Source organism: Ostrea edulis, chromosome 4 (genome assembly GCF_947568905.1).
Source record: "Ostrea edulis chromosome 4, xbOstEdul1.1, whole genome shotgun sequence".
NCBI classification, from domain to species: Eukaryota; Metazoa; Mollusca; class Bivalvia; order Ostreida; family Ostreidae; genus Ostrea; species Ostrea edulis.
In genome coordinates, this window is record NC_079167.1 from 68,075,752 (window position 1) to 68,081,928 (window position 6,177).

General features: G+C 35.5%; 1 pseudogene; it reads left to right on the forward strand.

The window, feature by feature from the left end:
- The first annotated feature begins 3,180 nt into the window (after positions 1-3,180).
- Positions 3,181-5,370, forward strand: LOC125671715 (uncharacterized; annotated as a pseudogene).
- The last annotated feature ends 807 nt before the right edge of the window (positions 5,371-6,177 follow it).

Genomic DNA, 6,177 nt, shown 5'->3' on the forward strand with positions numbered 1-6,177 from the left:
AGGTCGTATGGGGCTTTAATGAATATTTGAAGGTATGTTTGGACACAAGTATAGTAAGAAAATATGTTAAGAATTTTTTGATATCAAAGGACTCGAGCCACGAACAGCATGTAATGGCCTACGCATGGGGTGAAATCTAAAGTGTCTTTTGCTGAATTTTTGTATCCTTGATTTTCATGTATATTACTTACCCAAATCACATGTCACCTTAATTTGTGAAACCGGATGTTGATTAATTGAAATTAAACGTCAAACCCATACATGTATTTGATTTTTTCCCGGATTTTCCACCTCTTTTTCACTTTGAGGCAATAATTTTCATATTGCGTATGTTTCACTGTGATATTTAATTCGATTGAATAAAAATTGGTAATGAAAGGTATTCTTTCCAATGAAAAAAACTCATAGCGACGTTTACGCTGCAATCGAAAAATAACTGTTTTGAAATATCGCGAGACGAAGAGGAATAGTCGTCTGAACAGCTGACATCACAATTGTGATTACTGCGGATACCGGTGCCAGTTAAGATGCTTCTTTGTGTTGATTCCTAAAAATTAGATAGGTGAGTATTACAATATTTCCATTCAACAGCAAGTATTACCAATTGTATAGCCTGGAGTTAACATTTTCAACCAAATTTTTAAAGTGTTGCACCTCGAGTCAGTACGCTAAGCGAAGCTATCACTAGGCCGACCACTCATTGGGACATTGATGTTTGTCAGTGCATATGAATTAGATACATAGTCGTTTTAATGTATATATATGTATTAGTTGTATATCTTCAGTGTCAATATAAAAACAATTTCACTTTTGTCAACATTATCCGTATGAAACCTCTACGCGGCGTGAAAATTGTTATGTATAGTGTTTTGTAATGCATTTTCTTTACTTTGAAGTACAATGACTAGTAAATATATATATGATTACAAGTATAAATAAATAATATGTAAATTTATAGATTTATTTTATATAAGAAAAAGGTAGTTTTTTTTCTTCAAATGATCATTTTACACATTTAAATGACAGTTTTAAGGAGTTTAATTCATATTTGTAAAAATGTAGGGGAGGTTACTGTAAGCTAAAATAAGTGGCGGATCCAATGGAACGTGCACACACAATTTTCAATAGAAAATGGAGGACATGCATATATAAATGGAATTTATGAACATTTTCGAAGTATAATAATTACCCCATCATTTTTTTCTAAATCAAGACATCCAAACATGTGATATAGATCTACCATAGTATAATAATTATCGTAGCAGTATTACATGTACCGGGGTTAGTATGGTGAATTTCAGTTTGCGTAACATATTGTGTTTATATTTCTACCTAGCCATTTATTATTGAATGTGAAGAGAGTGATACCTTAAATAAAGGTCTCAGTTATTTCTTATTAGTATTATTTTTTTTTAAAAATATCATTATCTCAATTTTTGCATTTAAAGTTCTGCACTATTACATGTACATGATTTTATCATTATTCTTAATAAAAACAAAATCAATTGATTTACATCCAGTGTTTTTCACACCAAATTAAGAAGCTACGAATATGCCTTACTGATTTGGAAAAATTGTCAACTAATTTCGATATTAGGGATTTTTAAATATTGAATTCCTTCTTAAACAAGAGGTACTGTGAGCAATGCTCACTAAGAATACCCCCCGCTTACCCCAATCTCCCAAAGGGTGTTGGTAATAGGTAAAACTTCAGTATTATGATCCAAAAGGTATCTAGGAACACAGCATCTCCATGCGATGAAAAAATCCGTTAAAGAATTTAAATGGAAACCATATTGCTACTTTGATGTCCAGTGCGCGTGACCTTTGACCTTTTGACCCCAAAATCGACAGGGAACATCTTCATCCCATGGGTAGTCCATATGTATGATATGGTGACTGTAGGTGGAAAGGATAACGCTTTAGAGCCCGGAAACCATATTGCTACTTCGATGTCCAGTGTGCGTGACCTTTGACCCCAAAATCGATAGGGAACATCTTCATCCCATGGGTAGTCCATATGTACGATATGGTGACTGTAGGTGGAAAGGATAACGCTTTAGAGCCCGGAAACCATATTGCTACTTCGATGTCTAGTGCGCTTGACCTTTGACCCCAAAATCGATAGGGAACATCTTCATCCCATGAGTAGTCCATATATATGATATGGTGATGGTAGGTGGAAAGGATAATGCTTTAGAGCCCGGAAACCATTGCGTCTACAGACGGACGGACAGACGGACAACCCGATTCCAGTATACCCCCCCCCCCACAAAACTTGTTGCGGGGGGTATAATAAATGTAAGGGTGGATGAATGGGTGCGTGCGTGTGTGTTTGTGTGTAAACTATTGAAATTTTGGAACTATAGATTTTTAAAGAATTTTTCTTTTTACATACTACTTATTCATGCGACATGGCATGCATATAGATCATGAAATGGAAATTTTACAGGGTTATCAACCGTAAAATATTCGTAACATATTGTTTTAAAAATTGCAAATAATTTGGACACGATTCTTCTGTAAATTTTGACGATATTTGAGGGGAAACTGCGTGAATGATGTCTTAATATTTATATATGAATAACACTACATAATTTACTTTATGTATTCAACATGCATTGGTATTTTTATGGAGAGGGCTGATATAGACAATGCCTGTTGTTCAATCCATTTGTGTTTTCTGCATACTAAAATATTGTTTAGATTCAAATTATAATGGAATTATGCATTAATATTTTGATTTATTTCCGTTTCCAAATTAATTTGTTACAGATGCATGCCTAGAAGAAAGTCATATAAGTGTTTTAACTGCCCTAGAATTACGAAACAGATAGACAGATATGTTATATTAAAGATTCATAGGAATGTGATAAGCAGACTATCTGGAAGAATACCTAATGACGGTGATTTTCTGTGTAACAAATGTAGACATATATGCAGGTCCTATGTACAGAAATCCGGCAAGTCAAATCCAGAACTCAAGAGTAGTAATTTGTCATCTATACACCAACCATCATCTTCTACGTCCTTTAGTCCTCCTTCTGTTCAATTGCCATTCCCATGTACAGCTAGAGGTCACTCTTCTTGTTGCATATGTAAGAGGCCTGGACCTAAACTTGTTGTTGTTCCTGTTGATGTAAGGCATCAAATATTCCCCGCAGGATCAAGATGCTGTCCTAACCACTTACAGGGAAATATTGGTGACCTTCAACCCATCGCAGAAAAAACAACAGTAAACAGAACAACAATAGCCAAACTCATAAAGTTTCTACGGTCAGAAATTCAGAGACAGGAGAAAGTGAGACTCAATTTTGAAGATGACAAGAATCTCAGTGATAAAGAATACTTGGACTTGATGGGAATTTCTAAAGCCTCTTTTACAGACCTAATGCAGTATGTTGAGGGCAAGATCAGACCTACTCCAACCAGATCTCTAAGGACAAGTTTGGCCATATTTCTTATGAAAATCAGAGGAGTCGAATCCAACAGAGTTCTTTCCACCCTCTTCAATGTCTCCAAATCAAGTGTAAGAAGGTGTATCCATTCTGTCCGGTCAGTGCTTGTAGTCCGATTTGTGTCTGAGAATTTAGGTTTTCAGCACATCACACGATCTGATGTCATACAACATCACACAAGACAAATTGCCAAAACACTTTTTGGAAACAGTGCTGATAACCAAGCCATTCTGGTTTTGGATGGAACATACATCTATATAAACAAGAGTGGAAATTTTAAGTTTCAAAGGCAGTCCTTCAGTTTACACAAGGGACGCCCTTTGGTGAAACCCATGATAATTGTGTCAACAACTGGTCACTTTGTATCAGTAATGGGACCATATCTTGCCAGGAACAATGATGCCAATATTCTCACTCACATCATGAAATCCAATATCGAAGATATTCGTAACTGGGTGCAGGAAGATGACATATTCATCGTTGATCGCGGCTTCCGTGACTCCTTAGACTACTTGGAAGAACTCGGAATTCAAGCCAAGATGCCTTGCTTCATGTCTAAAGGAGAGAAACAGATGTCCATAGAAAGTGCAAACACAAGTCGTCTTGTCACAAAGGTAGATATGAAATACAATTTAGTTTATTGTATTCATTGTTGTGTGGATATCATGCCCTGCAATTGAAATATCATGAATATTGCTTGTATGGTTAATTTGTTTTCTCAGATTCGATGGGTCGTGGAATCTGCAAACTCCAGAATCAAGCAGTAGAAATACCTTGGGCATGTATTACCAACAAGCCAGATTCCATACATAGGGGATTTTATAAGAATTGTATGTGCCTTGAGTAATAGGTAAGAAATATGATAAGTAGCATGAGGTGTCAGTACCTTCCTTTTCAAATGCAATTCTATAGGCATTGTATATCTACAGTATTGTGTAAATCATATTTATTGCAGATACTTGAACCCCCTTTCGTGTGGAAATGCTGATGAAGATGAGATCCTTGGATGTAAAATGTTGTATCTGTCAAAGCAGGTGAACATCTTACAACAACATGTGGAAGAGCAGCACTTGAATCGACGTTCTGTGTGTTGGGAACCAGTAGAAAATCTGAAAGGTATCTAGCAGCTGTGTATAATATGCTTAAAGATAATTCTGCGTTCTTAAAAGGGGAAGACATGCAGACTAAACATACTGCAACACATTATCCATACCGAGTTTTTATTATACATTGTGTTGTAATATGATGTGTTATACATGTTCACATTACAGATGTTCACTAAACAGTAAAGATTTGGTTGACATCTATGTGTATAACTAAATGCATGGTCTATCGGGCCAAACTTAGAGTAGATATTTAAAGACATTTATCATATGTAATTGTATGTTTAACTTAATGTTTCCTTTGAATAGGGTTTCCGTACCTTGATGAAGAAGAGTTACGAAACATGACTTGCGGGACATACCAGCTACGACTCTCCCCAAACTATGCACAGGAACACGTAGAAGGTGACTGTCAAATACATGTGCACCGAGAGGACCCAAGTCTCATCAGGGTACGGCTACAGAGTCGACATGTGTCGTCAAGGTCATACCAACTGTGGATAAGGTATGATGAAATGAGCATCCTTGCATGGTACTGCAAATGCCGAGCTGGTGCAAGGGTTGTCGGAATGTGCTCCCATATTGCTGCTATTCTCTGGTTTCTAGGAAATGCCCGACACAGAGGCCAAGCTGGATTTGGAGTTCGAAGCTGGGGAGCATTTGTTGATGATGCGAACAACATTCCAACTCCAATTGATGAAAGTGACTCATCTGATGAAGGGAGTGAAACTGAAGAGTGACCTTAAAAGGTTGTATTTGTTCATAAATTGCGTGTTCACTTATTAGTTATACATTTTGTTAATGAATGTTGTGGCATTGTTTTGAAAGTTTGCTGATCAAGTCTTTAGTTAGTCAGTATGTGCAACATTGTTTGAAGTTTTTGGGAAACATGCTAGACATCATTAAAATTCAACTACAATTATTCATTTTTATAACAAACTTTTGGCTTCTTTCGTATTACTATCCATACATGTATTTCAAAATATACATGTAATTACATATATATGGTAAAAAATAGTATCTGCTAATGTACAATGTTAAATAAGTTTACTCATTTACTGATGTATTGAGTTAAAGTAGTGTGTGAGTATTGTGAACGCATAGTTAAGATATTTAAATCAGTTCATACAAGAACTCTATTTATTATGTATAATATCTTCTATTAAGTAATGAAATGTTTTGATTACTTAGTATATTTTTTTAAAAGTGCAAAATGTACATGTTTACAGTGTTTTTGAAACTGTTGTCATGGAAACCCAATGTTTCCATAAAGTTGAATTTGACTGTCATCTTTTGAAGAGATTCAGCATATTCATTGTTACTTATATCATGAATTAAAATTCATCACATTTTCCGTTGGCATGCAAGACTTGCGTTGATTATTTAAGTGCTGGAAAATGGCTTCATGACATATTCAGCATCTTAAAATTTAGAGCGCTATAAGAAACCATAGCAACTCATAACTCATGAAATCCCATTGTATAATGAAAGTTAACACCCTAAAAAGCATTCATGATAAAAATCATCAAATTCTAAGAATAGGCCATTTTTGGTGGTTCGTGGCTCAAGTCCTTTATGAGACAGCAACTCAAGAATACAACGATATAAGGCCTCTA